Consider the following 23608-nt stretch of genomic DNA (forward strand, 5'->3'; position numbering starts at 1 on the left):
TTTTGTCTTTGTGTACCGATATTAGTAAAACGAACAAACTCTACGCTTTTTGTCAATGTACAAATTACGAACAGTTCCAATTTTATTTAATAAATCGCTTAACAAACTTACAAAATTTAAAAATAGGTACGATTTAATATTTAGTATTACAACTAATTGAATTGATACAGTAAAAATTAAAGAAAAAAATGTTTAAATTAACTATTTTTTGTACATAAAGTTTAAGAAAAATTATAACATTTTACCAAAATGCAAAAGTAATTTAAATTGTTCATTCATTATGATCAAGAACTTTCTAGAAATACGAAATAGGTACTATTTTTACTATTGAAAGTACCACCAAAGAAACCATGGAAGGAACGAATGTCACTTGTGAGATGACGTCAGACAGGGAAGTATGGAGGAAGACATATCTCCCTGACCCCAAATCTAATCGGGATAAAGGCGGATGATAAATATACATTAAAAATGACGAATATATTCCTCATCGTTAAATTGTTAAGACTGTTAGTTTATAATTAAACTGTCACACATTGTGTTTTTTATGATATAGGTTGGCGGACGCCATCACCCATAGACAATGACGCTGTAAGAAATATTAACTGTTCCTTACATCATCAATATGCCACCAACCTTGGGAACTAAGATGTTATGTCCCTCGTAGTTACACTGGCTCACTCACCCTTCAAACCGGAACACAACAAAACTGAGTACTGTTATTTGGCGGTAGAATAACTGGTGAGTGGGTCCTACCCAGACGGGCTTGCACAAAGCCCTAACACCAAGTAAATATAATTGTGTATTTTAAACCGTCTGCAGTAGCTTTAAATCATCTGATATAATCTTGTAAAATGACAAGGGATCCTGCTCATAAGAGGCTACTTGAATAAAGTATGTTTAATCTGATTCGATGTTTAAAAAGTATTCGAGTATGTTTGTTTACACGTTTGAACAGCTGGACAGCGATTACGTCTTGGAATATTTAGGAAGGCAAGCAAATGAGACATTTGTTGGTGAGTTAGCCCACACACACTCACACACATTGACGAAGCAATACATATAAGCACTATATTGACGACCTCCGTGGTTTAGTGGTGTGTACACCGGTTTTCATGGGTACGCCACTCCGAGGTCCCGGGTTCGATTCCCAGCCGAGTCAATGTAGATTATCATTAGTTTTCTATGTTGTCTTGGGTCTGGGTGTTTGTGGTACCGTCGTTACTTCTGATATTCCATAACACAAGTGCTTTAGCTACTTATATTGGGATCAAAGTAATGTAAGTGATGTTATCTCATTGTCTCATAAACTGTAATAAAACTGCTCACATAACATTAAATTACCAATCGATACATATATTATTTATCCGCGTATTGTATATAATTATCTCCTTTTACCGCCCATCCACCAATCTGGCTTTCTTCTACACTCCCCGTTCAAAATCCACCGTCTTTTGTTTTTCTCGTGCCAGGCAGTACCAGCTCGCCGCACCACGCCACGAGAGGAAGTGACGGGAGTCCCACTATACGGTGTCGATAACCGAATCAATAATTATACTAATAAATGTTATTTCAAATAAAAACGTATTTCATAATTAAAGTCGTACTAAATATTATTATTTCAATTCAAATTATATAAGTATATTTAAAAAATCATGAAAATACTCTGTCAGTATGCTACTTTGATGCCTGTGATTATTTAAATATTGTAAAGAAATATGTTTGTGTGTGTATAATCTTCGAAACTAATGATTCAAATTTACATTATTTGAGGAAGCTATTTATTTATATCATATCAATTTATTTATTAATTAATTGCAGCCGTGGCAAGCCGGGGCTCTTCGCTAGTTATGAGGTAATTAAGTGTTACCAGATTTTAAATTGAAAAAAAAAATACATAAGATTTGCAAATGGTCTGGATGCCACATAATGACACTTTCTATGTTGGTCAGGTATAATTCGTCCTTAAATTAAAGTTAGTTTTTGTTAACACAAACCAGTTATGAGATTTTTGACCATATAACAGGTGTATTTTATCGTCTACGACCTTAAAAAAAGGAGGCGGTTTTTGTATTTTATTTGGGGACCACTTCATTAACTGGGCTGAAGAGTGCTCTGTTTTATTCCAAGATGTTATCTATTTAACAATGTTGAGTTCCATCGAAAATATTCTAGCAATTCCAAACGTCTATATGTAATAATGTTTTGTGTATTCTCTATCATTCTTGACGTTCACGAAGTTTTTTTTTTTTTATATATATGTCAAATAAATACGTATAGTACGACACAACTTAGATGTAGCATCGGCAATTTCGTAAAACCGGTTAAATCCGAATTTACTACTATATCTCAAATTATCAATATTTATTTCTCATACGAATATGATCTTAACACAACCGTAATAACTTGTAATATCATATGACCTAATATATTCGTCAATTTGACGCATCGATTTACATGCACTTGCTTTCTCTGACGCGTGAATCTGAAGCGACGAATAGCGTCGAATGGCGCGATAGGGAGCTATTTCTATTGGTTGTGTAAATCGGCAGTAATCGGTTTTATTTTCATTCCATTGCATTTTATTTAAATATAGACAACGAAAGAAAATTTTCGAGAAATTAAAATAATACTACCGACCCGCCCCGGTTTTGCGCGAGTGAAATTAATTATTAAAGAAAAAAATACTTTAATATTCAGGGATTACTCCCTACATGGAAATAAAATAACTTTACCTACATATAACGTTACTTTATATATTAATGCAAAGTAAATATTTAATATACATATATATTGAGAAACATTTTCATTGCTCCACAATTTTTACCATTAAAATTTCTATACCATTTAAAATTTATAATAATAATAAATAAATATGAGACAACATCACATACATTACTCTGATCCCAATGTAAGTAGCTGAAGCACTTGTGTTATGGAAATCAGAAGTAACGACGGTACCACAAACACCCAGACCCAAGACAACATAGAAAACTAATGGTAATCTACATCGACTCGGCCGGGAATCGAACCCGGGACCTCAGAGTGGCGTACCCATGAAAACCGGTGTACACACCACTCGACCATGGAGGTCGTCAAAACAATTTAAAATTTATGAAAACTAAATATTCGTATATTATATCAAATTACTTTTTTGTTCCATTCGCAGTCGAAACGCTTGGCCCTTGGAGTAGTGGTGCAAAAAGCTTCATCAAAAGTAACAGCTCGCCTCATTGCCTCCACTGGTGACAGGAGGGCTGGTTCGTTTTTTGCCCAGAGGATCGGAATTGCGATTCAACGGGGAAATGCTGCTAGCATTCTTGCCACCATTCCACGCGGTCAAGATGTATACACTATACAGTAACTAGTTTTAGTTCATATTTGTATATATTCAAGCATTTAAGGTTATTAATTCTTATGTTAATAAAATGTAATATACTATTTTATGAGATATTATTAGTTTTAAATATATGTAATATATAATGATAATTACAACATAACATTTTTAGAAATGTGCAATCGGAAACAAACGAAATCTCGCTTCACAGTTTTCATTTCACGTTATATGAGATATGGTTACAGAAAACTAAATATTTTTCAATTTAGAGTCATTCAATGTCGAAGTCATTTCTGCTATTAAAACTGATTTTAATCCATTCTTGGTATTCACATAGCCAGCTTAAAGTTACTATTTGAACTTCGAACAATTATTTTGCTAATCTTTACATTTTCTTTTACATTAATAACCTGTAAATTTTCCACAGCTGGGCTATTTAGCGGATAAGTGGATACACATGGGGCAGAATTTCATTGAAATCAGTCACATGCATTTCCTCACGATGTTTTCCTTTACCGCTAACATAAAATACAAACACAAATTAAGCACATAAAAATGCAGTGGTACCTGGGGCTTAAACATACAAACACGGTTAAGACGCACGCGTTCTAACCACTGGGCCATCTCGGCTCTTATTTACTTTGCTAATAAAACCATTAAATGTCAAAGTATTTAAGCAGACAAATGCGCTGACACGCCAGTATTGTGTATGTTGTTTGTTTAAGATGCAATTCTATCGAATTTTATAGAACAACACTTACGTCACATTCACAGCTGAAACCTATCATATATCATAATATGAGATAATAATGTTAACAACAATGTATTCGAGTGTCCGTATACATAAAGGCTTTTCACACGTGTGCCATTATCATTAGCCACCCAAGATGTTAACATCTTATATATTTAGTAGTAAGTTGTATTTATTTATTTAGGGTTTCAGCACACTGACGATATTGCGAAGCGAAGGATTAAATACTTGTTGACTTCCAGGAAGGATAAATTATATTCGTATATAATTGTATGCATACTTGATTACATTATCTATATATGCCGATATTAAATTTATTAAAAAAAAAAAACCGCTGAGTTTCTTTCGCCGGCCCTTCTCAGGTCAGGATATTTTCTTTTCCGAACCGGTGGCAGTGTTTCAATTGACCATCAATAAGAAAGTGTAATACTTCAATATTGAATAAAGTTATTTGAGTTCGAGTTTGAGTTTAAAGTGCTATGCTGAGCCTTTATTTGTTTCAGTAGTTTCAGGCCTTATAACAATAATTATTAACATTACTATTGTAAACATTATAATAGCAGTTGATTGTATCAATATTGTTTATTGACCACTTAAGTCAAATAAAGTAAAATGTTATATGACAGTAAACATACAACATATTGCCGATATCGTCTTTGAAAGATTGGTTCAAATGAGCAAAGAAACTTTGTATGGATATTCCAATTTTGAAAATAGAATTATGGAAGTTGAAAAAGGTTTCAGTTTACAAATAAAAATCGCATCGAAGCTGTGTTATATCTAACTGCACAGATTAAAAATCTCTCTCAGATCGGGAAGAGATGGCTACCTAGCCATGAGTCCGCTAATTGTACAAGACATAAATTTGTTTATATCTTTTTAGTTTTATTTTTAGTATTATTATTACTATTTATTTTATGTTTGTGATGTACAAAAATAAATACGTAGGAATTATTAACAATAAGCACTATATTTATATAAAAAAAAAAACAATTAAAAATAGATGCGGAATTTATCTTGACCGCGTGGAATGATGGCAAGAATGCTAGCAGCATTTCCCCGTTGAATCGCAATACCGATCCTCTGAGCAAAAAAACGAACCAGCCCTGTCACCAGTGGAGGCAATAAGATATTTTACTCCAAGGGTCAAAGTGTTTATTAAATAAAGTAGATATATTAACAATAACATTTTTCTTTGCCATTACCATTTTATACATTTTTTTATGGAATATGTTGGCGGACGAATCCACCTGATGGTAAGTGGTCACTATCACCCATAGACAATGACGCTGTAAGAAATATTAACTATTCTTTACATCGTCAATGTGCCACTAACCTTGGGAACTAGGATGCTATGTCTCTTGTGCCTGTAGTTACACTGGCTCCCTCACGCTTCAAATCGGTACACAACAATACTGCGTACTGTTGTTTAACGGTAGAATATCTGATGAGTGGGTGGTACCTGTCCAGGCAGATATGCACAAAGCCCTAATACCAAGTAAGGTATATCGAAACAACATGTTCATTAAAAAGCGTTTAACTTATAATGTAGTAGTAGTAGAGTAGTAACAGTATATACATTTCCTACTGCTGAGATAAGGTCTCCTCTCTCTCCTGTCCTCAAGAGGGATTGGAACATATTCCACCACGATGTTCCAATGCGGGTTGGTGGAATGCACATGTGGCAGAATTTCGATGAAATTAGACACATGCAGGTTTCCACACGATGTTTTCCTTCACCGCCGAGCACGAGATAAATTATAAACACAATTAAGCACATATATATAGCGGTGCTTGCCTTGGTTTGAACCCGCAGTCGTCGGTTAAGATGCACGCGTTCTTACCACTGGGCCATCTCAACTCATAATGTACATACTTTCACATAAAAGATTTGCAATGTATTTAAGTGTCCAGCAATAAAAATAGTTATTACGTAATTAGAGAAAACTTAATTAAATTTATATACCGTTAATATTAAGCTTGATATCGCTAATTGAAATTAATACAGTTCTTAACTTGTCCGGCTTCAGATAACTTCGATAAAAAAAAACGTCTTTGTTATATTTAACTTCTTTCTGCCTTTGTGATATATTTGAAGTCGTTTTATTAAACAAATTGAATAAAATGTATGTAATAGGTTATTTGACAAAGCGAAAAATAAATTGTGTATTTTTGTAATCAGTGTATATTATGAGTTTAAAAATGGTTATTAACTAACGGAAGTTGAAAATAATACTTAATTTATTCAAAAATCTAAAAAGAAAAATGTTTTTTTTTTATCAAACGTTTGTCACGTGACACAAAACGCTCCTTATTGACCGGGCTTGTGATGAAATCACTTTCTTGTGAAACTTGCTTTTCTCCTATATGTACCACAGATTAAAATACAGGAAAGTGACGTCACCGACCATTGCAGCGCCATATTGTCCAAGTAGCGTTTTCGCGCGTTATTTAAATATGGAATTATTAATATGATATTTTTCAACAAATATGTACTATAAATAAAAAAACCAACTTTTACTGGGTTCCTTAAATTCTACTAAATAATATATAATGGATTTTAAAAACCAGTCAAATAGCCTACTCTTGATTAATTAAAGTAATATATTCGAAACATCGTGTATGTGTTTTTTTAAACTTATCCACCGGATGAGCGGTTCCAATAGACCATATTTTTACCTGCTTTAACCTCTAAAAAACCACCCTAGCAATCAAACCTATCACCGACTGTAGTGATTTTGAATAGCCACAGGTAATAATGGAGGTAGCCCGCAACGAATTATGTTATTGAAACGACTACCAGAAAACGACTACTGTATCAAAATAAACACAAATATAGAACACGAAACAGAAGTGAGAATAAAAACGCTAATACATAGAAATATTTCTTTTTAATTTTTGTTACTTGTTCTCGCCCGCGGCTTCGCTTGTTTTTTTATAAAACACAGACTTCTAACCCCCGTTTTACACTATTTAAAGTAAAAAAAGTAAAGTAACAGCCTGTAAATTACCGACTGATGGGCTAAGGCCTCCTCTCCTATTAAGGAGAGGGTTTGGAACATATTCCACCACGCTGTTCCAATGCGGGTTGGTGGAATGCACATGTGGCCGAATTTCATTGAAATTAGACACATGCAGGTTTCCTCACGTTGTTTTCCTTCACCGCTGAGTACGAGATGAATTATAAACACAAATTAAGCAGATATATGTAGTGGTGCTTGCCTGGGTTTGGACCCGAAATAATCGGTTAAGATGCACGCGTTCTAACCACTGGGCCATCTCAGCTTACACTCTTTGGGGTAGTGTTTGTTAAATCCGTTTTTAGCGGATGTATGCCCTATTAGGAACCTTGCTAAAAACTTAGTAAAAAAATTAGTTAAAAAGTTTGTAAGTATTATTATGTAACTATTACAGTTTCTGAGATTTTGTAATTAATCAATAAGTATTAAATTAATAAGTATTGAGTATATTTCGCTGCTATACATATAAATATAGATTTACAAATGTTTCATGAAATTACTTTATAATAATGTGGCGACATCAAAATTCTTTTTTTAAATTGTCCAATTGGAAGCCAGATTTGTCAAAAGTATTATTGGCAATTAAATAAAAATTAAATAAAATCTGCCCACTGAATTATCAGGAGTAAGAGACGTGATGTTATAAATAAAGTCGAAAATGGACAATCGAACGATTATTTTACCTATTTAATAATAGTTTAATTAATAATAAGGCTTATATGACATTAGTACTTCGTCTGGCAGTTAGGAGACAGCTGAAATTACCATAAATTGCCGTTCAGCTGGGCTTTTATTACAGATTTCGGTTCAATTATGTGTTAATTTATTCTGGAACTAAGGATTATTGAATAATCATTATTGGTTAGTGTTCATATTTAATTATATATTTTAAGCTATATTTGAGTACAATGGAATTATATTTCATTGGAGTAGATTTTTAAAAGCACTTTCAATCGTCATTGGGTTCCAGAATTGTTTTAAAAGGAAAGCTATCACCGGTTCCTACTGTAAACTTTCTATACAACAACAACAACAGCCTGTAAATTTCCCATTGCTGGGCCAAAGCCTCCTCTTCCTTTGAGGAGAAGGTTCGAAACATTACACCACGCTGTTCGAATGCGGGTTGGTGGAATACACATGTGACAGAATTTCTATGAAATTAGACATAAAACCTGCATGTGTCTAATTTCATCCTCACGATATTTTCATTCTCCGCCGAGCACGAGATGAATTATAACACAAAATTGGTAAGCACATGAATATTCCCGTGAACCCGAAATCATCGGTTAAGATGCACGCGTTCTAACCACTGGGCCATCTCAGCTGTTCTCTATATTGTTATCAAATAAACACTCATAGAAAACACACAGATATTCTTATTATAAATTGATACCAACTTCAAAAGCTTATAAGCATTTATTCTTGTCAATATCCGAACGCAAATATTATTATAAACCAAAATAATACAATCGCAATAAGTAAATTAAAGTGTACAGAGGCGATCTAATCCTAATAAGGGATCTCTTCCGACCTTTGATGTTGAAATAAGATCTTGTAACGAAGGGTTATGTTTGCAACAGGATTATGCCAAGTTATATTTGTAATGGTCGTTAAGCTGTTTTGGCAATTAAAAAATCATTTTTAATTATAGCCTCAATTATAAATCTTCAACAACAACAACAACAGCCTGTAAATTCACACTGCTGGGCTAAAGGCCTCCTCTCCCTTTGAGGAGAAAGTTTGGAACATATTCCACCAAGCTGTTCCAATGCGGGTTGGTGAAATACACATGTGGCAGAATTTCTATGAAATTTGTCACATGCAGGTTTCCTCACGATGTTTTCCTTCACCGCTGAGCACGAGATGAATTATAAAGACAAATTAAGCACATGAATCAGCGGTGCTTGCCTGGGTTTGAACCCGCAATCATCGGTTAACATGTAACACATGACACCCAGCCCCTAAAACACGATCGAAGCCGCTGGCAACAACTAGTTGGATATAAAACAGTGTTTTATAGAGAATAAAAAAGCGTGGAGTGAATACCTTTTGACTTCCAAACAGGATATATTAATTAATTAATTTAAATAATTGTATTTAACTAACTTGACTTTGTATTTTTTAAGTGTTTAAAAAGAGTAACTACTGAGTATCTTGCCGGTTTTTCTCGGTAGAATCTACTTTCCGAACCGGTGGCACTTAATTGTAAAATGACGATTTAAAAGTGCTTGTAAAAGCCTACGTGAATAAAGTTTATTTTGATTTTGACAATTAATAAAAAATAATGTTAGTAAGAAAACATTATTTATTATTAATTATTTATTTATTAACAGGCACAAAGGACATAACATCTTAGTTCGCAAGGTTGTTGGCACATTGACGATGTAAAGAAAAGTTAATATTTCTTACAGCGTCATTGTCTATGGGTGATGGCGACCACTTACCATCAGGTATCCCATATGCTCGTCCGCCAACCTATACCATAAAGCACGAGATTAATTGAATGCAGTACGTGAAAACGCTCTAGAGTACAGTGGGAGAATGACCCGCGATCCTCGTTGAAAATACAAACGTTTTATCTATTGGACCATCTCGTATCTCCAAATAATAGTCCAAATATATTTCCAAACGCTTGTCGTGTATAGAAAGGTTTTATATATTTTATCTAAATCTGATATAAATACCTTCGCCTCGTTTTAACGATAAATCGTAAACCATTTGTTTTATCTGTTTCCCGACGAGCAGACTGTTTGTCTATTATTAGATATCTAGGATATATCTAGGATAGAAGATTTACTAACTTCCAGTACCAAAGACGCAGATCGTAAAAAACTCAAGACGAGTATCTGTTGCAGTAATTCCCAGTAGTGAAATGCATTCTGGGTCTTTGTAAAACAATGCATTTAGGACATCTTAATTTAGTTTCATTGCTTTGTTTTTTCTCTATCATTTAGGATGAAAGAAATAATTTCACAAATATTGATAAAAAAACAGTAATATATTATTTTGTCAAATTCCTTTATCAAGTCTTTAACTCTTAGTACCTTTTGAATCTAAACATCAAATCATTGCGACGCAATATGTCATTCTCGATCGGTAAAGCAGATTATCGCTCATACTGAGCACACGAAAATAGATCTTAAGGTGACGAACCTTTTCTCACCCCGACTGTACACTATATTATCCATTAATGTCTTCAAATCTCTAAAGTAGACCAGTAACGCCATCTATTACTAATTCACGGTACTTTTGGACTATTTGAATATACATTAACAAATACATTTTAAATTTATATGATAGCAGAAAGCAAAATAAAATCGTATCGAACTAAAAATTTATATTCAAGGATATAAAACGTAAACTTTAAAATGCATCAGATATTTAAAAGTATAATCGATTCGTCCATCGTGGTGTATTCGCTCGCTTAAATTGTTTAAAGGATTGCAACGTACGAATCGATTATGTCAATTATACACTCATCAATTCAACTCATAAATAAAACCGGCCTTCCATACCGATGACATTAAATCTTTGCAATTCGACAGAACAATTGCTTAAAAATCGACGTGTAGTTTCAATAATAATCAATCAATTGAACGTCAAACATATACTTTCGAGATTAAATAATTCACTTTGAAAAAAGTCACACATCCCTTTGACGTGAATAATCCAATCCATTTCATTGGTCCGGAGCGGCCATGTTTTTTTGGGTGTTTTTTGTGTCGTGATAACTTGTTTTTGTATAACCATGGGAAAAGGTTCTTTAAACAACAGGTGCTACCGGACCTTTTTTTTTAATGGCGTTTATTTTAATCTGTTACTGGGTCGAATGGATTCTACGTCAAATGTGTAACATTGACACAACAATGAATGAATGATTCGATTTTTACCTTCAACGCGTTTATTTTGAAAGCAATTTTAAACGAAACTAATTTGCCTTAAAAAATAATTACTTCGGGTATGAAATTTTAGTTTTATGTATATTTAAAATCGCTTTTTATAGCAAGCGTTATATTTTGAATTTTAACTGGATTTTATTAAAGTTTTTATTTGAGGAAATTTTATACAAAGCGTTGGTCATAAATTTCAGAATGAGCGGTTCACTAAGCACGATTACTAATAAAGGATTATTTATTTGAAGTGTTATTTATTTAGTAACTAACTCTACCCTAAGTTACCGGTTTATGCTTAATCATAATACATATGTGTTCTAATATAATCTACAAATATTGTACTATATAGTTTTAGTAGTTATATAATCTATATGGTTTTTTTATTTGTAACAACAACAACATCAACAGCCTCCTCTCCCTTTGAGAAGAAGATTTGGACCATATTCCACCACGCTTTTCCAATGCGGGTTGGTGGAATACACATGTGAAATTTGTCACATGCAGGTTTCCTCACGATGTTTTGTTTCACAAATTAAGCACATGAATCAGTGGTGCTTGCCTGGGTTTAAACCCGTAATCATCGGTTAAGATGCACGCGTTCTAAACACTGGGCTATCTCGACTCTTATTTGTAACAATCTTAAACATTTTTCTTAAGGTATAATTTCAACCACGCTTCATTTTTTTAACAATAAATAAAAAAAGAGTTTAATTTAAAATGTGACGTCAAACGAACATATACTTTTAATTACTTATTTATCTATTATATATTTTGGTACCATATGCTTCTGTTTGTTTCGACTAATCTCTGGAACGGCTGGACCGATTTTGACGGGACTTTCACTGGCAGATAGCTGCTGTATTATGAAGTAACTACTTTTAATTTAGAATTATATATAAAATAATAATATAGTGACACTTCAAAGATCAAATACTCTTCAGTACCGCGGTCCGGCTTCGCCGTCTCGCCGTTTTCCTCCCTCTTACAACTTAATGTCACAAAAGCTTCCTAATACAGAATTAATAAGTAATAGTAAAATTTACGATGTGAATAATAGCTTTTGTTTTTAAATTCAAATGCACACAAAGTCGCGGGCACAGCTAGTTTCAAATAAAATGATATACTACGAAATATGATACAAAAAAAATCGTGTCAAATGTAGCGTCAAAAAAAGAGAGTTTACATTTAAATATCTATCAGATATCATAAACAATAATGTTATAAAAGTGAATATATTTCGTTAAAGTTAAGACCTTTTATATATAAACAAAAAAAAAGTAGCTCTATTTACATACGCAACACATTCAATTTAAATTGAATATAAATAAATTGCTTAATGAAAAATAAATATGTTCGCGCATTGAACTGTACGAATTGTTTTCACTAACAATTATTTGTCATTGTTATTGTTTGAATAAATAACGTAATAAAACAAATTAAATACACGATAAATATTTGAATTCGTAATATTTAAATAAATAAGAATTTATCGATATTATGTATCAAGGACATCGTTTATTTCAGTAAAGAACTGAAGTGTATATAATGAGAAGTTGACACGTATAATATTACTATCTTAATTGGCTAAAACATAAAAAAAAAACAATTCGAATACCAAGGAAATTAAAACAGGATCATCTCGGTACGATACTGAATGGCTACTAATACACATTAAAAAATTTCTAGATTATCAACCAAATCAAATTTGATCAGCGTGTTGGAATAAGCTATGAGAGGAAGCCCAATTGTGGGACAGGTAATTTTTAAGCGATGGCATGTTAATAATCCTTGACATCTACAATCTATAATAATCTTAAAATAATATGTCCTGACTGATTCATTCATAATTGACGAGCGTAAATTTAGTAAGCCCTAAGTTCCCAAGGGTGGTGGTGACCACTTACCATCAGGTGGTCCATTTGCTCGTTCGCGGTATGGTAAAAAATCAAACAAGATTCAGTAAAAAAAACTAGTTTATTGCAAGACTCAGTACAGAAACAAATATGTGTAACAACCGGTATGATACGTGCACTAAAGTTGAACTATTCTATAAAAACGAACTCGAAACACGACGTAAAACTCGATCATAAAATGTAAGAATGCGATATAGTCTACAATAATGTTAATATAATCGTAACACTAGCTAATATATATACTATCTAAAACGACTAGGAAACAACATCGGACCTTTCCTTGCAAAATTTACTTCTATATATAAATTAACACTAAGCCATCACAACATAACATTACATAGTATGTAAATAAAAATTTTCACAAAAATAAAAAGCGAATTCAAACAAAACACTACTTAAAATATATATATATGCAAAAAGTAATAAAATAATTGCGTATTCAACGTATTTTTTAGAGTCCTTCTAAGTAAAATTAAATGAAAAACACTAGACTATTTAAAAGTCGATTAACGATTATATAACCTAGTTATAGTTATTGTTATGTATGGAGTCGGTCCACACAGTTAAAAGTTATGAGGTAACATACACCAAAAAAAAATACAGACAAATTGATAACCTCCTCCTTTTTGAAGTCGGTTGAAAACGAAGTCACTTACCGCTGTCTGTTCCTATGTATGCTTGGATCTTTAAAATTACGTACCGGATTATAATAGATAGAGTGATTCGAGAAGAATGGTTTTGAATAGACATAGACAATATAATAAAGAAACACTGATAATTTTAAAAGTTTCTAATGTGATGTTCGGTTAAGATGCACGCGTTCTAACCACTGGGCCATCTCAGCTCTTCGTCGAGATGGCCCAGTGGTTAGAACGCGTGCATCTTAACCCATGACTGCGCGTTCAAACCCATGCAATCACCGCTATATATATGTGCTTAATTTGTGTTTATAATTCATCTCGTGCTCGGCGGTGAAGGAAAACATTGTGAGGAAACCTGCATGTGTCTAATTTCATCGAAATTCTGCCACATGTGCATTCCACCAACCCGCATTGGAACAGCGTGGTGGAATATGTTCCAAACCCTCTCATTCATGGAAGAGGAGGCCTTATCTCAGCAGTGGGAAATTTACAGGCTGTTTACTTAAGTTTCTTTACTTTAATGTGATGTAAAATAATAAACAATTTTTTACTATATTTAGTATCAGCACTGCATCCGTGCGAAGCCGGTCCGGGTCGCTTGTGTAAGCATAAAATTATGAATGATTCTTTAAAATAAATTAATGCAACCAACATCTGGATTAGAAATTTGTTTTCTGAAAACCAGAAATTGTAAACGTGATGAACAATGTGTCTATCAAGTTTTAAATGACAAAGGTTTTAAAGTAAAAATATGTTACACGATTTTAACCCCTAAGGGTATTTTTAAATATATATATCAAAATAAGTCTACTTTTAAACTAGATTACAGCTCCCTCTCCGAACTTAATACATTTTGTAAATAAGTTCTCAATTCAAGTCGTTCAGAAGTTATACGATCAGTAACAGATGGACCGACGATTATATATACATAAAAAAACTTAAAGGATACAACCATTAAAACAGCGTATCTCTTCGAGATATTTTACGAGCGAATCAAGTATCAGATATCCAAAATTTTCTTATAGAACAGATTTGTTGCAATTGATTTAACTAATAAAAACATGAGATAACATTTACTCTTTTATAATTATACAATCAAATATAATCCATTCGATTTTAAACCTTATATTAAGGTGTTAAGGTTCAAAAAGCCTGTAATTGCCTATTGCTGGACTAAGGCCTCTTCCACAGTAGGGGTTTAAAAGCATATTCCAATACGCTGCTCCAATAAGAAACGATTGACGAATTAAAGGAATTTTGATTCATTTGTTTGCGATAGTTTACTTCACAGCCGAACTAATGATGAATTGTAAACACGAATTAACCATATTAACATTGGGTGGTTCCGTAGTGTTGGGAGGGCTTTTAGCAAGAGTGAATACCACCACGCATCATACATACTACCAAAGATAGATATATATAATACTTAGTATGGTGATGTTCCAGTTAGACAGTTTTACTTGGTGGTAGGGCTTTGTGCAAGCCTGGGTAGGTACCACCCACTCATCAGTTATTCTACCGCCAAATAACAGTACTTAGTATTGTTGTGTTCCGATTTGAAGGGTGAGTGAGCCAATGTAACTACAGGCACAAGGGACATAACATGTTAGTTCCCAAGGTTGGTGGCACATTGACGATATAAGGAATAGTTAATAGTCTTACAGCTTCATTGTCTATGGGTGATGGTGACTTACCATCAGGTGGCCCATATGCTCGTCCGCCAACCTATACCATAAAGAAAAAGAATACTAAGTGAGACAGTGTAACTACGGACACATATCATATTGTTATGAGAAATGATTAATATTTCTTACAATACAAGAGATAAAAAATACAAAACTACCACTAATTCTTTCTACTAAGTTATGTTATTTTTCTTGGTTTTAAGGTCGAATACGCCAGTTCGCTATGACTGCATGAGAACCGAGGTGAAATCAGAATAAGAATCAATATTATACTTTATTCAAGTAGACTTTCACAAGCTATTTTGAATCGTCATTTACCAACATTTTTATATTAAGTGAACCTACTACTGTTCGGAAAGTAGATTCTATTAAGAACCAGTATGAAACTTACAATGATATAAATACTAGTAGTAGCCCGCCGCTTCGCTCGCTTAGCGTCAGACAGTGTTACTTTCACATTTATAATATTAATATAGATGTTATATCCTGCCTGGAATTCAAAAATCATTTAATAGAATCAGTAATGATTGGGTTAAGGGGGATTTTTTCGCTGGAAAAACGCATTATGCGTTTCCCCCACATTTAGCAGGGGAGGGGGCTGATACGTAGGACTCACCTATCCTGCCCAAAACACCTAGTGCATACTAGTACTCCAAAAAAGCAGAGGTACCCACATAAATAGCACAGTATAGTCTGTAGATAAAAAAACTCGAAATAAGCTCCCGTATTTGTATTGATTTACCATATACCCATACAAGCACCGCTATATATATGTGCTTAATTTGTGTTTATAATTCATCTCGTGCTCGGCGGTGAAGGAAAACATCGCGAGGAAACCTGCATTTGTGTCTGTCAAATTTCATAGAAATTCTGCCACATGTGCATTCCACCAACCCGCATTGGAACAGCGTGGTGCAATATGTTCCAAACCCTTTCATTAATGGAAGAGGAGGCCTTATCTCAGCAGTGGGAGTGTATAGGCTGTTACTTTTTATTTATATTGATTTATTTTCGTCAATATTATAAAACGTTTCGTAAATCAGGGTTCCTATATAATATATCATTCATTCGAGACGTCAGTGTGATTTTACGATACTTATCCAATAATTGTGGGTAAAGTGGGTAATTGGTTACCGTAATAACAGTAAACCAGTCTTTTCCGGACTTAATAAATACTTTGGCGGGAATCGAAATACAAAAACTAGAACTTAAAATTCGTTATTTAAAATTAGTATTCCATATTCGAATATTTAAATTTGTCTATTGAACTATGACGATAAATTTGAAGCTAGGAGTTGTAAAAATTATACCTAAAGGAGTTGATAAGTTAATGTCGGAAATGCAAACACCATAAAGATGATATAAGGTACAATTCTTGTGTTAATACGTTCGAGAACGTTCCAGAAGCAAGTGACAGATTTCAAAATAAACATTATTAACAAAACAATATGAACATTATTTAAGACCCAGTGATAAAGCATTGAAAGAGTAAAATTGACGACCTCCGTGGTCGAGTGGTGTGTACACCGGTTTTCATGGGTACGCCACTCCGAGGTCCCGGGTTCGATTCCCGGCCGAGTCAATGTAGATTATCATTAGTTTTCTATGTTGTCTTGAGTCTGGGTGTTTGTGTTACCGTCGTTACTTCTGATTTCCATAACACAAGTGCTTTAGCTACTTACATTGGGATCAAAGTAATGTATGTGATGTTGCCTCTTATTATTATTATTATTAAAATAAAGTAGACATTTTGTGAGACCTAATAAATAATTGTTTACTATATGACATTGTGTTAATAAAGACATATATAATAGGATTCAGGATCGAATCTGCGACTTGTTTGCTAAGTAAACCGTTTTTCAATTGACGTTTGTTTTTTTTTTTTAATTATCAAAGAAGGCGAAGATAATGGTGCCTTCGTCCATAGTCACTAATAATGTAAAGAGCTACTTCCTTTACCTTCAATACGCTCATCAAAGGGTTCCAAGACATTTTATCTTGAGCCTGTAATTATACTTACTGAGTCACCCGTCAAACCGTAACACAGCAATACAAAATATGCTACTACAGTACCATAGACTATTTATAATTTTACTAATATAATTTAGGAACTAAAAGTTATTATAACAATGTATTTTATAAATGATTAAAATATCTCGATATGTCTAAATTAAAAAAAAAAATCAACGAATTCATTCTGTCTCAATAAATCGCTTGAAGCTTATCTATAATCAAAACTGTACTTAAATAAACAAAAATAAGACGCCGAATAAACTAAAATAAACTTAATATGAACAAAATTTAATTTAAAAAATCTAAGAAGTATTGCATTGCATTAATTGTCTGTTTCATAAAAAAAAAAAACAATACTTCATATTAAAGTTTATATAACATTAAATATAAAAACTTCTTAAATTATGATTATTACTATAAATATTATAAATTTGTAATATTATGTATTTGTTTGTTTGCATTTATTACCGGTTTACCGTATTTGGTACACAAATAGATCGCATTTGTATATATGTTGGAAATGTTTGTCCAAAACAAACACATGAAACGAGAAATCGCGGGATAAAGTAATTATAGCTTATACGAAGGCTAATTAATAGTTATGATAATGTTCTCATTTTAAAACGAAATCGTTTTTCAATAAAATTAATTGTCATATAAACTTACCGATATCCTTTTAAAATCCAAACATAACCACACAATATCACTGACAGGATTATTCGAATGTGTTCCAAATTAAAAAAAAAAAGTTATGGAACCTCTTTTCGTAACTTTTTCAAAGTCCGTATACACGCGTCACGATATTCCGAATTCGAAATTCAATCGACGTAAGTACAACCGGATAGAGCGATGCCCGGGCAAGTACTGAATAGAAATGGTTTCCCGCCCTTATATCACAGACTAACAATACACAGATATGATAAAGTTATTCCATTGTTTGATAGATCTGTTATTGGGAAAATAAACAATATAATTAAATGATTGATATAACAATAACTGTTAATATAGATAACAAATAATACTATGCAGCTTGAATAAGTTTAAAATTATTTGCATTAAATAGAAAATATCACGGAACGCATCCATATGTATAATAAATATCTGATCTTTAAAATATAGACATAAATGAAGCTTAATGTTTTTTTAACTTTGCTAAATTTGGTTGTATTTTCTAATAACTCATTATTTCCTAATTATCATTATTAATATAATTAAAAATGTGTATATTATTTTATTTGTTTTTTATGCATAATTAAATTAAAAATAATATTGAATATTATCAAAAAATATACCCCAACAATTTAAAAAAAAGAATACAATTAAAACATTAAAACCTCTTACAACTCGAGTAGAATATGCATTTACTCTATGACATGTGAATATAGCTATCCTTTTTCGTAATATGATTTAAATGTATCCGTCCTTCTCGCACAGCACTGCAGCACTTTTATACTATTAATACCAAGCGTTAGTGAACTTGGCGAAATGTAATTATTCGTTTTTATGGTAACTGTTTGTCTAAGTTACTTTAAAGTGGAAAAGAAATCTTTACTTCGTAAGAAATTTATTTTTATTTTACTTTTAAAAAATTGTTCCTGTTTGCAAATGTTTTGTTTTGTATTAGCCATAATTCGAATGAATTCTATTTTTGAAAAAATATCTGTACAGCCGTTGAATTGTATTGCGAGTTTTATTGGGTTATGCTTATATAGAATTTGATATTTAAATCGAATTTTATAAAAAAATATATCAATTTGGGGAACTAAGATCCTAAGTCTCTATGGCCTCTAAATTAGACTCTAGCTAATCAGCTAACTCACCCTGAACGAAAAAAAAACAATAATAAGGATTGCTTATTTTGATCTTATTTCAATGACATTTTGTCTGTTTGAAATTTGTATGACAGTCTCTCACAATTTCATCTGAAAAACTGCTTTTGAGCCTTGAGTGCCTCTGACATCTTCTATGAAGTAGCATGGCCCTTCCTCCGCCTCAAAAACGAAAAGCGTAAATCCCAGCGATAGAAGAATTATAGTCTATTTTGCAATTATCAAACAATTGTGTTTCTTGTGTTTGTGTTTTTACAAAATCTCTCTGAAATGGGGTTGTCTGGAAGAGATATTTTATTATTACTATATTTTTGTTGCATTTCAATATTTTTCTAGTCCTAAGATTTCTGTATTTTATATTTGTGGTGTACAAGTAGTGTAAAGTATTGCAGTTATTTTAAACGGGATATTTACCACGTGCTTTATTTTTATACGGCAGAGTCTTGTGAACAAGACATTCGTAGATAATGTCGAAATATCAAGATCCAAATGTAAATAAAAAGCATGGTAAATACATCGTTTTAAACAACTGTACAGATAAAAGTAACCATGTTAATTTCAAATATTATATACAATAAAGTATATTAAAAAATAAACAATATATTTTTTTAAGATAACCTTCCATTTACCTATCCGACGTCTGATGTTGCCCAACCAGTTTGTCATAAACCATAGCGTGTCTGGAGCGAGCTCCTTATTCATTTTACAGAAGTAAGGCTGTAAAATTAACAGGTTCTATTGATTACTCTTATATAGAACTTGTGACCCGCCCCGGCTTCGCACGGGTGCAATACATGTACTAAATATACTACAGAATTTGTTTATTTACGACATCACATTAAAAACTTCTAAAATTATCAGTGTCTCTTTACTATATTGTTCATGTAGTATATACAAAAACCTTCTTCTGGAATCGCTATATCTATTAAAAAAAAAACCGCATCAAAATCCGTTACGTAGTTTTAAAGATTTAAGCATACATAGGGATATAGGGACAGAGAAAGCGACTTTGTTTTATACTATGTAGTGACGAAGATCTGATACTTGAAGCATATTAATTTGATTTAATTTTAGTATAAGTACCAAAAATACTAGTAACACAGATGTATAAATAATTATGTACTAGATGTCGTCTTAATATGTAACTGTAATAAGTTGATAACATATGCACTTTAAAACTCCACGCTTTATAATGTACGAGTAGTCGCCCGTGGATTTGCTCGCGATCCAGAGTGTGGTTGTCATGTGTTGGGCAAAAAGTAGCCTATATGCTTTCTTGGAGTTCAAGTTAGCTTCATACCAAATTTCATCAAAGTTGGTCGTGAAAGAGTTACTCAGACAGACAGAGTTACTCTTACATTTATAACATTAATAGAGATAAATATTTATATTAAAAAATAATGTACTCCATTAAAGTATGCATAAGCCAGAAAAAACAATGTTTTAGAACCAATTTTCGACTTCTTCTGGCACGGGAGCTCACGGCACTCAAAAGAAGAAGTCAACCTTTGAGAATTATTGTACTGTCGTGGTTATTATTGATTGATTGATTATTGATGAAATAAACATTTATTATTACTATTATTAAATTGCTGCGATATCGTTGGACAGCTTCATTGATCTATGATGTTCATGGATTTGAGAAAAATCGGCGTTTCGAACGTCGACGACATTAAGATGGATTTAAGTAGTTAAGTGTAATAGTTGTTGTATTGAATAAAATACGTAAATTGACCTCCGTGGTCGACTAGTGTGTACTCCAGTTTGCATGGGTACACCACTCCGAAGTCCCGGGTTCGTTTCCCGACCGAGTTGTTGTAGAAAAAGTTCATTAGTTTTCTATGCTGTTTCGGGTCTTGGTATTTATGGTACCGTGCTTTAGCTACTACTTTGGGAGCAGAATAATGTATGTGATGTTGTTCAATATATATGTATATCTTTTTCCCTACTATTGAAATAGGTTGTGTGTGAGTTTTTTTTTATCCATAACTTATAGGATAGCGTTCACGCACACATCCGCAGACCTGTTTTTTTCAGGTAATATTTTAGTATGATCATTTAAGTGCATAATTTTTTATTGATATTGTTTGAATTTTATTATATTATTTAAGAATAACTTCTCACACACATACATATGTAATACCCTAATATTGAATAGCTTTTTTTTAATATTAATATTAAATTATTTCTCGTCCGTCTAATCTCGTCGTTATTTTCTATAATATCATCCGTTCTCGTATCTAAAGTATATGTACATATTGAAAAAGTACCTTTATGCATATAAATAATTAATAAGTACCAATTTATCCAAACTAATTTATAACCTTACGTAAATACATTGCCGGTTTATTTTGATAGCTTAAATTAATGTTGTATATAAATTAGAACCATGTAAATTTAAAACCACCCTTTTGACCTTGAAGTCGTTATTAACATCCTCAGTGATAGAACCTTTGAACCTCCATAAACCATGTACAGAATAAGCAACACTGTTGGAGCGTCTGTGAAGATTTTCGACGTATTACCATCAATGGATTGAGCACAAGTTATATACGATAATTAGATTTTCACAAACGAAAGTACCTTGTAAGGTTGGTATAGTACGACACAACTTAGATGTAGCATCGCCAAAATTCGTAAAACCGATCACAAGCGAATTTAGTACGCCTTCCCAAATTTATCAATATATATATTTCTTATGTGAATACGACCTTTACACAAACGTAATAAATCGTTATCATATGAATATATTCGGCGATTCACATGCACTTGCTTTCTCGGTTTGAACTGACACGAGAATCTATGGCGACGAATAGCGTCGAATGGTGGGACAGGGAGGTGTTTCAATTGGTTCTGTAAATCGGCAGTAATCTGTTTAATTGAATTTGCCGATATTACATTTAAGTTGTGTCGTACTACACATTGCTTTGAGATTTAAGACCTTTTCCATAATTTATAAAAATATGCATGAAGGTACAGATTATTCTTAATATAAATTTTACTAAATTAAAATTGGGAATGAATTTATGTCACACTAAACTAATTTACAACTGATCATCATAATATTGGTAAAGGCATTTTTTGTTATGGCATAGGAAGGATGGGCGCCCGGTAATGGAAGTGAAGCGTTCTGGCGAAATCCCAAAAATATTAAAAGACATTCTTTACTGGTCCAAGATTTAACCATAATCAGCAAGACAAAACACGGGACCTGAGTGTTTATCACCCCATGAAACCTGGATTAACACTTTCAACAACAAGTCAATCGCCACATAACCAATACTCTGATAGATTTTCAAAGCACAGACAAACCTGTAGGCCTTAAATTTAGAGATATTATCCGTAGTTAATAAGCGAAGACCAGATTCGTAGACTAAGCATTTATCAATTTCAATTAAGTTAAGCTTCGTTTAAATTTAAATGTTCAGTATACGTATATCTTATCGAAGATCGTGGGATCAAACCCAAACAAGAACCATGGAATCTTCACGAGATTTTGGTTCTATATCTTTGAGATAACAGATAAAAAAATCCCAAAAACATCCTTACAATGGCGTCTCTCGCTTTAGAGGAGGTTTAGGATCAATAGATTCTTACTATTTTGCTGTATACTTCACCGAATTGACCTTTTCATCGTATAATAAGCTAATGAGAAACGCAAATTATTAGCTATATTTAGCCTGTCTTGTTAAAATGTTTAAATTACTTTTTTGCCGATCTCGAACATTATATCAAAAATTGGGACCATGTATTTTTTTACTATAAATTAGGTATCAAAATCTTCTTTTATTAAATTTCCATTTTCATAATAAATTTCTATCATAAAGGTTTAATTTAATGAAAAGGTCTAAAGACTGTTTCATATAAAAACAAATTAGGCACTTATTATTCAAGAATACGTGAATGGTCGTCTTTTTGTGATGTTTCTCGTGAAAATTTATCAAAGGAACGTTTCTTTAGCGGCGTAATTAATCATCGTTAATGAGATTTAGCACTTAGCCGCAAAAAATAAAACAGGTAAAATGGAAACGGTAATGTTTTGATAAAATTTGAGATCTAATAGCGGTGACCGTGGATTCGTTCGAACTAAAAGTTGGAACAAATAACTGACCTTGCCTTTTTATATGAAAGAGGTGGATCGATTTTCAAAACGTCTTCCTAATTGTCACCAATACCCAATGATTGGAGACTGCGAAAAACATTAGCCATCTCTTGTATTGTACATGTGCCATCGACCTTGGGATTAAGATTTGATGTCCCTTGTGAATGTAGTTATAGTAGCTTAGTGATATTTTAAATTGGAACACAAAAATACAAAGTATTAATATTTGTTGGTAAAACGTGTTATAAGTGGTTGGCACCAACTCAGATGGGCTTGCACAAAATTAAATTCACCTTATGAAGAAAGGGCTGATAATTAAGCTAGATGAGTATCTAAGTAACAACTCAACATACATGCTTGTCACAAACTTAGATTAGTATTTTCTCCACTTTTTTTAAGAAAGTCTGTAAATAGCCTAGATAAATCG

The 23608-nt window shown here is 32.6% G+C and overlaps 1 protein-coding gene across 1 annotated transcript in view; it reads right to left on the reverse strand.

Moving 5' to 3' along the window:
• Positions 1-18100, reverse strand: part of LOC124540661 (irregular chiasm C-roughest protein-like) — a 111234-nt gene extending 93134 nt beyond the window's left edge. Inside the window, exon 1 of the mRNA XM_047118328.1 lies at positions 17917-18100. The gene's annotated coding sequence lies outside the window, so the exon portion shown is untranslated. The remainder of the gene's footprint in view (positions 1-17916) is intronic.
• Positions 18101-23608: the final 5508 nt, after the last annotated feature.

Source organism: Vanessa cardui, chromosome 26, assembly GCF_905220365.1.
Source record: "Vanessa cardui chromosome 26, ilVanCard2.1, whole genome shotgun sequence".
NCBI classification, from domain to species: Eukaryota; Metazoa; Arthropoda; class Insecta; order Lepidoptera; family Nymphalidae; genus Vanessa; species Vanessa cardui.